Source organism: Pelmatolapia mariae, linkage group LG23, assembly GCF_036321145.2.
Source record: "Pelmatolapia mariae isolate MD_Pm_ZW linkage group LG23, Pm_UMD_F_2, whole genome shotgun sequence".
Classification (NCBI taxonomy): domain Eukaryota; kingdom Metazoa; phylum Chordata; class Actinopteri; order Cichliformes; family Cichlidae; genus Pelmatolapia; species Pelmatolapia mariae.
Window position 1 is genome coordinate 46,512,008 of NC_086246.1, and position 12,296 is coordinate 46,524,303.

General features: G+C 43.4%; 2 non-coding genes across 2 annotated transcripts; one reads left to right on the forward strand and one right to left on the reverse strand.

The window, feature by feature from the left end:
• Positions 1 to 231: 231 nt before the first annotated feature.
• On the forward strand, positions 232 to 350 carry LOC134622097 (5S ribosomal RNA). Its single transcript, XR_010092802.1, has one exon. It is a non-coding gene; the product is annotated as a 5S ribosomal RNA (ribosomal RNA).
• An 11,156-nt stretch (positions 351 to 11,506) lies between these two features.
• Positions 11,507 to 11,625, reverse strand: LOC134622185 (5S ribosomal RNA). Its single transcript, XR_010092886.1, has one exon. It is a non-coding gene; the product is annotated as a 5S ribosomal RNA (ribosomal RNA).
• Positions 11,626 to 12,296: the final 671 nt, after the last annotated feature.

Here is a 12,296-nt window from a genome sequence, read left to right on the forward strand (position 1 = left end):
ATTTAAAAAATTAACTGGAAACAGTTGGACCAATGCACACCTCATGCAGATACGAATTTATAGCTGCAATAGAATTTTGAGCAAAAAAACACCCCGATCAATGTTGAAGCTACAGTTAATAACGAAGGTTTGCATCTTTTCGCTGTAACATATGAAATGTATCACAATAACGTCTATTGAACTGTGTGATATTTGCCACCTATAAAAGGTCTTTTGTATAGCGTCTCCCTCGCTTACGGCCATACCACCCTGAACACGCCCGATCTCGTCTGATCTCGGAAGCTAAGCAGGGTCGGGCCTGGTCAGTACTTGGATGGGAGACCGCCTGGGAATACCAGGTGCTGTAAGCTTTTTTTTTTTTTGGCTTCTACACAAACTGCGGAGGGCGCTGCTGCTCAATCAGTGGAGACAACTTCAGTAATTACTCACTGATAACATTTCTTTTTTTTTTTTTTTTTTTTCTTTTTTTTAAACCTGTCCCGTTTGGTTCTTTTGCCATCAGAATTATTGTCTAAAGGCGAAGAAAGATGCCCAACGGATTTACTTTACCAAATGGACCATCCCAGCCTTGCCGTAATGGTCCATTTGATTTACCTTTTATTGTTTATTTTATTTATTTTTTTTTTTTACTTGCTAGATACGGGACAGGGGAAAAGAAAAGGGAGAAAGAAAGAGGGGGGAAAAAACAAAACAAAACAACACAAAAAAAAACAGCGGAGAAGAGGGACGGGGATAAAGGGCAAAAAACAAAAACCAACAAAATAAGCAGACAAAAAATACATATATCGATCACCTGGATCACCTGTTGAGAAAGAAAAAAGAAAACAAGCAGAAGAAAACGAGAGTAATAGAATAAACAACATCACAATGATATATGGGAATATAACACTACATACTTAATATTAAACATTATTGTGCAGCACGTAAGATCGACAGCGCACAGTGTGCTTTGAGGTAGGAGCCAAAAAGGGTGTAGTTTGTGTGTGTGATCACCTGTGTGTACACCTGTGAGCATGAGCGCGCTTGTATTTAAAAGGTTCCTTAATGTAATGATCTGCTAGAGGGTGTGGGGGGCCACAGTCCCATCCTCCAGGGCATGAAGCAGGTATGGAGGAGATCAAAACTCCAGACATCCAGAGGCCCCCAGAACACAAGAGACCAAGGAAGACCAACAGAGGGGCAGCCGCGCCACTGTCCCAGAAAGAGCTGAGGAGAGTCCCAGATGAGGGATCACTCAGCAGCCGCGGAGCAGAAGCCAGGGGGGGTTGCAGTGACGTGCCCGTGAGCTCCGCCGGCAGCCAGCTGTGCCTGAGTGACCGAGCCCCAGGCCGAGAGGCCGAGGGCACCCCACCCCCGAAGTGGCCCGAGCGAGCCCCAGGTTCCAGGCCCCGATGAGCAGCCACCAAGGAGTGAGCCGGTGTGTACCCGGACGCCCACCCCCGGACACAAAGAACCACCAACGCATCGATGTCTGAGGGCGTCTGCCACCGGCAGGGGAAGTGGTGGGGGGAGATAGGCCTCCAAACCTTGGAGGGCCTGAGATGTCCCCAGAGAGGTGGCGTCTGATACCCAACCTGACATATAGACACAGACATACAGACACACTCAAATACAAACATCCATTCCCACCCTCATGCTCTCATAGGCAATTACTCCACACTCAACCAACATGGAGACAGACATAAAGAGACGCTGTACACACAATCACACTCCCCAAGCGTACTCTAAGAACCGGGTCTAGGTACCCTTGCCCCTGGAGGGGGAAACTGCACCCAGACCCAGGTGGTGTTACCCTTTTCCCTGCAGTGGGGAGAAGCAGACTGCCCCGACTCCGCAGCAGCAGGGAGCCCCCACACACCAGACCCCAGTCGGACGGCCAACTCCTCCTCCTAGCCCCCCCGCTCCAGCAGGCCGCAGAGACCGGGGGTGTGAGAAGACTCCAAACCTCCCTCTACCCGCTCATATGTAGTGTTGATGTATATGTGTTCTAAGGTGCAATTAAAACCCAGGAGGGCATGGAGCTACCTGCCAGAGAGCAGCAGGTAAGCGCATAGCCCCTCCTGATAGCCCTCAATGTCTACGTGTATTTAAAATTGAGAGGTGGGCAACGACGCCAGGGGTGCGGTGTACACCCTGATGGTAATTTGGAGTCCGTGTTGTGAGCCCACCCCCAAGATCCTATATGTATGTGTTATGAGAGTGTGAGTAATGTGAATGTCTAAGTTGTGAGATAAAATTGAGGCAGAGGCAGCCAGAAGGGGACAGAGGGGGGGGATGCCTCCTCTGCACCCTGGTGACACACCCCTACCCCAAGGCCCTGCATGTGTGGGTGATTGTGGTGGAGCGGGAAGAGGGAGGCAGCTGGAGATGGGGAGGGAAGAAAGGGAGGGGCAAGTGACCCCTCCCTGGGGCCAGCTCCCCCGCTGACCCCAGTAGGCACCCCCATGCTCTGCAACCCGCCAGGGAAAGGGGGCCCAGGCCCATCCGGACCAGGGCCCAGTGCAGCAGCGCCGCCCGGCCCCACAGAGCCCGGGACAGCCCACCCGACCCCATTACAGAGAAAACTGCACCCACCCCATCATCCACTCATCTTCCAGACTACACAAGACAATAGACGCCCAGGCTGAGATCTTCCTCCACCTCTCCTATATCTCCCCCTCCTGCAGAGAGAATTCCTGAGGAGAGGAAAGCTCCTGCAAGATGTGACAACCTCCCCCACCAGTTGAAGAGTCCCCCAGGTGGCTCGATGCACTGGCGGCGCCCTGCACCAGGACTGGGCCCCCATATACCCACCCGCCCACAACCCCAGCAACACACCAACCAGGACCCGAGCCCCCGAGGCCCGGCCAGGGCCCCAGCCCAGAGACGGAGCGCCCCTAGAACCTCACGCCCGTCCCGGACCCACCCAGGGGCAGCCAGGCTACCAGGTTAGTAACCCACGTCCGTCAGCACAGACCCTCCCCTAGCCCCGCTGCACGCAGCCACGAGGAAACCGTCACCTAAGAGCCAACAGAGCCCTTAATTGGCCATGACCGCTACCCCGGGTTGAGCCCCCCAAGGAAGATGCTCCTGGGGAACCCCCCGACGCCCTAAACCTGTCCCTACCCCCACACCAATCACAACAGTAAAGGTGGGACCAAACTATGACCCCCCACCCCCACTAGGTGATGGAGCTGATCAAAGGAGCCCAGAGCAATTGATCTGATGTGGTGGCAGAGGCTGTATCAAGACTAATGTAATCTAATAGATAATTTCTATACTGGTTAGAATTAAGATTATTTTTATTTTTCCAGTTCATGAGGACTGTTTTCTTGGCTATGCATAGGGCAGTGAAAACCATGTGGGCTATATTCTTTTCTGAAGTGACATTATCTAAGCTGCCCAACAAACACACTAAAGGGGAAGTTGGAATGTTACATTTCAGACACTTCGATAAGTCTTCACATATCTCACGCCAAAACTTCTGAACTGGTGGACAGAACCAAAGAGCGTGGATATAATTGTCCAGTGAATTGGTTTGGCAGTGTGAGCAGTTGTTGGTAGACGTAAAGCCCATCTTGAACATCCGATGACCTGTATAGTGCACTCTATGTAGTATTTTGTATTGAATTAATTGAAGACTGGGATTTCTAATTAGATAAAAGGTTTTTAAGCAAATCTGAGACCAGAAGTTTTGGTCTAAGTTAACTGATAAATCCGCTTCCCATTTTGCAATAGGAAGTGATATTGATTCATCTATTTTAGAAAGCATTCTGTATATTTTGGATAGTAATTTGGGGGTTTTAAGAGTAAGAAATTGAACCACACTTGGTGGTGTTTGTAGTTCAACTTGACCCGGTTTAAATTTTTTTTTTACTATGGATTTAATTTGTTGATATTCTAAAAATCTTTTCTTGTTGATCCCATATTGTGTAACTAGTCTGTCAAATGAAATAAATTCTGTTCCTTCTAGTATATGTTCTAAATATTTGATTCCTTTACCACTCCAATCTGAAAAGTTTATCATATTATTGTTTTGTAATATGTCAGGGTTGTTCCAGATAGGTGTACGTTTGCATGGGATTAATGAAGACTCTGTCAACTTCAAAAACTCCCACCATGCTGTCAGAGAGGAGCTAATGTTGACGCTTTTGAAGCATTCATGTCGTTGAATGTTTGAGCTGATAAATGGTAGATCTGAAATCTCTAGATTATTGCAAAGTGCTTGTTCTACATCTAGCCAAGGTTCATCTAAGAGGGTATGTTTTAGCCATCCTGAGATAAATTGGAGCCTGTTGGCTAAGAAGTAGTGCTGAAAGTTAGGTAGTTCTAATCCTCCTTTATCCTTGGTCTTTTGTAGTGTTTTTAAGCTTATACGTGGGGGCTTATTTTTCCAAAGGAATTTGGACATATATGAATCTAGAGATCTGAACCAATCTTGTGGCGGTTTAGTTGGGATCATTGAGAATAAATAATTTATTTTTGGTAAGACCATCATTTTTATAGCGGCAACCCTTCCCATGAGTGATATGGGTAGACATTTCCACCTAGCCAGATCGCCTTCTACTTTCTTTAAAAGTGGGATATAGTTTAATTTAGTTAGATCTGCAAGCTTGGGAGAAACATTAATACCTAAATATTTTATATTTCCCGATTGCAGTGGAGTAGAAGAGGAATTATGGAAGGAGCAATTAATCGGAAGGACTGTAGATTTTGACCAGTTAATTGAGTAATCTGATATTCTTGCAAAAGAGTTTATCAATTCAATCACCCCAGAGATATTGGTTTGTGAATTTTGGAGAAAGAGTAGCACATCATCCGCATAAAGGCTGATTTTATGTTCCACGTTCTTGCATTTTATGCCCTTAATTACTGAATTCTGTCTAATTGCTGCTGCTAGTGGTTCAATAAAAATTGCAAACAGTGAAGGGGAGAGTGGGCATCCCTGCCTGGTGCCCCTCAGGAGACAGAAGCTGGAGGATGTCTGGTCATTTGTTCTGACACAAGCTGTTGGGGAATTATATAATATTTTTAACCAGCTGATGAAAGAAGATCCAAAACCAAATTTGTGTAAAGTTGCAAATAGAAATTTCCAGTTAACTCTGTCAAACGCTTTTTCTGCATCTAAAGAAAATATTGTAGTTTCAAGGTTTTTACTGTATGAGTAGTCTATCAAATTAAGTAATCTACGTGTATTTGTTGATGAGTGCCTACCTTTTATGAAACCAGTTTGGTCAGGATGAATTAAGAGGGGGGTTATTTTCTCTAGTCTCTTCGAGAGAGCTTTGCAGATTATTTTAAGGTCTACATTTATAAGGGATATTGGACGATAGCTTGAGGGATATACAGGGTCTTTGCCTGGTTTTAGCAGGAGATTAATGTTTGCAGAATTCATATTTGATGGGAGTCTGCCATTTTCTTTGATTTCCAACAGCGTTCTGTAAAAAATTGGGGCTAAAATCGTCCAGAATTCTTTGTAGAATTCTGCAGGAAAGCCGTCTGGACCTGGAGCCTTATTATTGGGCATACTTAACAGGGCTTCCTGGAGTTCACCTGGTGTCAGTGGCGAATCCAATGCCATTGCTTGAGAGTCTAATAATTTTGGGAGAGTTATGTTGTCTAAAAACTGATCAATTTCCTTTTTAGATGGGTTTATTTGTGGTGAATACAACGTTTTATAGAAATCCCTGAAGATGTTGTTTATTTGTTTCGGGTCATATACTGTATTCCCAGATGAGTCTTGAACAGCACAGAGTTGTTTTTTCTTTATTTATTTTTAGCTGGTTTGCTAGAAATTGACCGGATTTATTACCATGTTCATAATTTTGTAAGCGTAGTCTTTGTACTAAGAATTTTGTTTTTTAATCAATTATCTCATTTAATTCTAGTTTTGTTTTGCGTATTTTGTTCAATGTTTCCTGATCTTGGTCGGACGCATAGGCTTCTTCTAGTGATTTGATGGTTTTTTCTAATTCCTGGATATTTTTGTTTTCTTTTTTCTTTTTATGTGATGAGAAAGAAATTATTTTACCTCTCATCACAGCTTTCCCTGCTTCCCATAGAACAGAAGCTGATGTTCCGGGAGTGTCATTAAAGTCTAAATATGAAGTCCACTCTTTTTTAAAATATTTAATAAAGTCTTCATCTTTAAGCAGTGATGTATTAAATCTCCAGTTTTTACTAGGCGTAGTATTATTCTTGTGCATTAGTGTTAAAGATACAGGAGCATGATCGCTGACAGCTATAGGGTGAATCTCAGTGTCTGAAATGTCACTCAGCAGTGAGCTGCTGACCAAAAAATAATCCAGACGAGAGTAGGAGTGATGGACATGTGAGAAAAAAGTATATTCCTTACTGGTGGGGTGAAGGGAGCGCCATGCATCGCAAAGACCAAAGTCGCTCATATACTGTTTGATTATATTTATGGACTGCCAATTACGCTGAGTTCCTGCTGTATTGAGCCTATCCATTTCTTCATTTAGTCCAAGGTTGAGGTCGCCTCCAAGAACAAGTGTGCCATCTAAGTGTTCGGAGAGTACACTGAAAAAACCGTGAAAGAATGAGGGATCATCAACATTTGGACCATATACACTTACAATACATAGCTTTTTATCAAGTATAGATAGTTTAATGATTAAGAATCTGCCCTCTGGATCTATAACTGTATCGAGTACTGTGAAATTAATTTTTTTATGGATTAAAATTGCTACTCCCCTTTGTCTAGAATTATAACAAGCTGAGAACACATTAGGAAACTCAGGTGTTTTAAGTTCATTCGAACCTCTAAGAGGTCTGTGGGTCTCTTGTAAAAGGACAACATCTGCCTGTAGTTTTTTGAGTTGGTTAAATATTTTTAACCTCTTTTCTCTGGAGCCCGCTCCATTTACATTCCATGTAACGAATCTTAGTGCACCCATAGATGTCTGTGTATAACTAGGGGTGTGCGCTGTGTGTGTCGCTTAGACAGGTGGAGAGAATACATCACTTGTTCGTAAATAAAAAGAGGGGGAGAGAGAAAAAATGTGTGGTGAGATGCTCCCTGAGTCTGACTATGTGTGTGCATATTTACTAATATGAGTACGCTTGGTTTAAGTGTGTGTATCCTATACGACTGTGTGCGCTGTCTGATGTAAATGTGCTGCCGTTGAGCGCATGGCTGTGCGTGATCGTGCTGTGCGTATGTGTCCAAATAAAGGATGTTGTTTGTGGATGAGTGTGGAAGCAGGTGATCGAAGCAGTGAAAGAAAGAAAAAAGAAAGAAAGAAACCAAGGACAAGGGTGAGCAGCATAAAAACAAGAGGGGGAAAAAAGAGAACAAAAAACGAGAAGAAAAAAAAAAAATCCGGAAACATTCCGATCAAACCATTGACGGAGAGTGACGGTGTTAATTCTGCTATGAAATCACACCTAAGATGTGATTTGATACTAGTAAGTTAAACAGATGTTAATGCAAGTTAGTGTGAGTGGGTGGGGAAAGGGTGTAGCGGATTCTTATCTGGTGTGAAGTTAATACAGCCACGGAGTGATGTCGGGGTCGCGGTGGAGCTGTCCGTCCACGTACAGCCGGTCCACAGCGATGACAGCGCGGGAGCCCTTCTGGATAAAGCTGCGTCGGATTGGGAAGAGGACCCTGCGTCGTTCCAGGATCTCTTTGGGGAACTGGTCGTTCACGCTGAAGTCCGTTCCTTTTAATTCCCTGCCGCGGCTTTTCACCTGTTCCTTTTGTTTGTAGTGGCCGAATTTGGCCACGATAGGACGTGGTCTCCCGGCCGCAGCCCGAATGGGGCCGAGGCGATGCACCCTATCAAAGACGATGTTCTTCACCGTGTCCTCGGGCAGCTTCAGGTGGGTTTTGTTGAAGCTTTTTACCGTGGTCTCCGCGTCCTCTCCAGCGGCTTCTGGAATACCAGAAAATACCAGATTATCACGCATGCTACGAGCTTGTAGATCAATGACTGTTTCTTTTATTTTTTTTATTTTCTCTATTTAGCTGAGTAACATTGTCTGTGAGACATTTCACCGACTCCCTTAGCGTGGCATTTTCAGCAGCGAGCGTTTCCACCTGCTGCTGGCTGAACTCCAGGGACTCTCGCAAGGATTTAAATTCCCGGTGAAGAATCTCCACCAAGGACAGCCTTGCATCGAAACTGGACAGTCGTTGGTCGATTGACTCCAGTATGTCGACAATATCTTTGCCGGCTGGCGATGTTGTGCCGGGGGAATCTGCCGGGCGAAGTCTTTTCGACGACGGCGTGTCAGGTTTGGCCGGGGAAGCTGCACTCTGAGCCTTCTTCATCACGAGATCCTGGAAGTACTGATCAATGTAATCTTGGAGAGCCTCTAAACTCTCCCCGTTGTTCTCCAGGGTGTTGGAGATGATTTAGACAAATGTTGTTAGTTATAAGACAATTGATAAGTGTATTTGGTTATACTGAAGCTTAAAGGAATTTATTCAAATCTAAACTACCATTCGCTTTAATTTTCCGCCAAAATCTCCGGCGTCTGACGTCAGTTACAACATGAGTCGCTTACCTTGTCCGTCACTTCCGTCACTTACCTCTCCACCCGCTTAGTCTGATAACATTTCTAAAACTGATGCTTGGAAAATGCTGACTTTAAAAAGCTTTGTAACAGGTTTCTTCAGGCCGGTTCTCTGGTTGTGAAAGTCCAGCGACAAAAAGGATCCTCATTTTTTTCCTAGAGAAGATTGAACAGATGTGTTTTTCTTTTTTAGATCTATAGTTTATTCATTTGACCTACATTTGGTATGCCATTTTAAAGAGTTTTGCCTTTGTGACTTTGAAATATTATCTTATATATTATACTTAAAGATTTTATCTAAAAATATACGTATTTAACTTTATTATAATGATTTTATTTCAGACAATGTGATGTAACTTGATACAAATAGTTGTTTTCTGTCTAATCTGACAGAACAGGAAGCATCAACTTCATAGTAGCTATTTGCATAATTAAGACATCAACTATAAGTGTTCCCCAAATTTCCTGCACACATGAGGAATTCCCATTCCTCATGTGTGCCATGTTGTCTGCACACCTGACAGTTCAAAAAATCCTGTATTGATTACGGATGGCGGTTATTTCAAATCAAAAAAAATCAAATCACTTTTATTGTCACATCACATGTGCAGGTACACTGGTACAGTACGTGTGAGTGAAATTCTTGTGTGCGAGCTTCACAAGCAACAGAGGTGTGCAAAGTACAATAACATAAGAACAAGCAAATATAAGAATGGCTAAATCTGGGAATTATATGAATAAATATATGTACAATATAAGAGTGTATGCATATTACTGAATGTGTATACTAAATATGTATGTCTACGTGTGTGTATATGTGTGTGTGTGTGTGTATACATATTTTACAAATTAAATAGAGTAAAAATAAAATAAATATATAAAATATACAGAGGTTGGTAGTTGGATATTGTGCAAAACAAGTGGCATTTATATACAGTGTGGAGTGCATAATGTTGAAGTTCCAGTAGTGAGGGTGAGGTGTCTATGACGTGTTCAGCAGTCTGATGGCCTGATGGAAAAAGCTGTCTCTCAGTCTGCTGGTACGGGACCGGATGCTGCAGAACCTCCTTCCTGATGGAAGTAGTCTGAAGAGTTTATGGCTGGGGTGGCTGGAGTCCTTGATGATCCTCCCCGCTTTCCTCAGGCACCGCTTCCTGTAGATGTCTTGGAGGGAGGGAAGCTCACCTCCAATTATCCGTTCAGAGCACCGCACTACTCTCTGGAGAGCTTTGCGGTTGTAAGCGGTGCTGTTGCCGTACCAGGTGGTGATGCATCCAGTGAGGATGCTCTCAATGGCACAGCAATAGAAGGTCCTGAGGATGCGGGGGCTCATGCCGAATCTTTTCAGTCTCCTGAGAAAGAAGAGGCGCTGCTGCGCCTTCTTCACTGTTTTGTTTATGTGTACTGACCACGTAAGATCCTCAGCCAGATGTACACCAAGGAAGCGGAAGCTGCTCACTCTCTCCACAGCAGCGCCGTTGATGGTGATGGGGGTGTGTACTTCTCTGCACCTCCGGAAGTCCACTATCAACTCCTTTGTCTTTGCGACGTTGAGGGTGAGATGGTTGTCTTGACACCAGTGGGTCAGGGCGCTGACCTCCTCCCTGTAGGCCGTCTCATCACTGTTGGTGATAAGACCCACCACTGTAGTGTCATCCGCAAACTTCACAATGATGTTGGAGTTGTTAGTGGCCGTGCAGTCGTAGGTGTAGATAACAGATAGCACTTGCATTAGATAACTACAGAGCACTGCTTCTTTAATGAGCATTTTGATTATTTGCATTTAGTGTTCACTGATATTATCACATCACCAGCAGGAGAAGCTGACACCTCAATGACTCATGAAAGCTGTTTCGTTCATATCCCTGCACATTTTCAGTTCCTCCTTGGAAGCCTCCACCATATTATCAGTTATTTGTAGCTGACTTGACCTGGTGAACTTTCCTCTCATTGATATTTTGTGGGAGAAATTATTTCAATGAATGAGGAAAAATATCACAATCACAGCAGTTATGGCAGGATCCTTTAGACTCCGCTTTCTTGTTTCACTTGCATAAGTGTATATTCTACATTTTGATGTTTTTTCCTCATTGCCTGTTTCTCATCATGTTCTTGCTTGCCTGCCATCTCTCATTAAATAAACTAAAAACAACTAAGCTGCAGCTCCAGAGAATTTTATTAACCTGAAACTGAAGCACTTGTGAAACCACACACACTATTTGGTTTTAAAATCTCTGACTCAGAGAGGAGTTTTATACTCATTATATGGAACATTTAATGATGTGATGATAATATAATGCTCTGTTGACAAAGTTATAGAGTAATGATTACATTTTGTCTTAGTGCTGAGCTCTTAGTGATGGAGTTGATGTGGACTGCATTATTCTGCACCATGTGTGGAATTAAAACAGACAAAAAAAATACAAAAATCTTTCAGACTAAGTATTTCAATATAGTCTGTCTGTTCATGTGCACAAAAAAATGTAAAGAAGCTCTAGATACAGTGATACTGATCGTCTACTTACAGCAGTGATTAAATATTGGAACTGAAATTATTTGTATTATTAAATTTGTTTGTTTTAGTTTTTTAATCTCAGCGAGTCCATCAGGCAGCTGTGGAGGTTCAGATTCAGTAGAGTGGACATCATCACTGAGGTTCTTTGTACAGAGTTGAAAACAGGAGGAAGCTACAGACTGCAGCAACATCTACTCACAGTCTGGAAACTAAAGCCAGGAGATAATGTTGGTGCATCTTTGACATGCTGAAGCTTTCAGACACATGAATCACACTGAGCTGAACCTCAGTGATCCTTGCAGAAAATACTGTTATCTCATTTTGGGGGGTTTATATTATGTTATTTATGTATTAGTTTACAAAAACTAAAATCCACAGTTTTAGAAATGTTATCAGTTAGTAATTACTGAAGCTGTCTCCACTGATTGAGCAGCAGCGCCCTCTGCAGTTTGTGTAGAAGCAAAAAAAAAAAGCTTACAGCACCTGGTATTCCCAGGCGGTCTCCCATCCAAGTACTGACCAGGCCCGACCCTGCTTGGCTTTCGAGATCAGACGAGATCGGGCGTGTTCAGGGTGGTATGGCCGTAAGCGAGGGAGGCGCTATACAAAAGACCTTTTATAGGTGGCAAATATCACACAGTTCAGTAGATGTTACTGTGATACATTTCATATGTTACAGCGAAAAGATGCAAACCTTCGTTATTAACTGTAGCTTCAACATTGATCTGCAAAAATGCTTTTCCTGCAGTAACATCTAGATAATAACACATGTTAGTTTATTACAGCACAGTACAAGTGATAGAGCGCACACAGTGCGTTAGGACGATTTGGAAGTCAAACATTGTTGTCGTTTGGAGACTTTAAGTTACATATAGCAGATAAAAATGTAAGCGTGTATGTGTCGTTACACCATGACTGTGGGGGTTTTTAAGCTCTTTCGCTTATGCCCATACCACCATGAACACATCAGATCTCGTCTCGGAAGATAAGCAGCCTTGTCAGTACTTGGACAGGAGACCATTGTTAACAGAAGGCACCTTTTAACACAATGCATTCTTTGTTTGCCCAAGTGTTGCTTCCTCAACATGTTTCTTCTATTCCTCAGTCACAGCCAGTGATGCCAGTACATAACAAGCCTTGTCTTCTGCTTGGGCAAAACCCAGGTTCCTCAGCAGTCCACCAAATGTCTTGGTTGGTAGAGTCTAGATTTAAAGCAAAAGAAAAAACAAATACAATGTGAAAAAGTTTTAATGGGACCAAG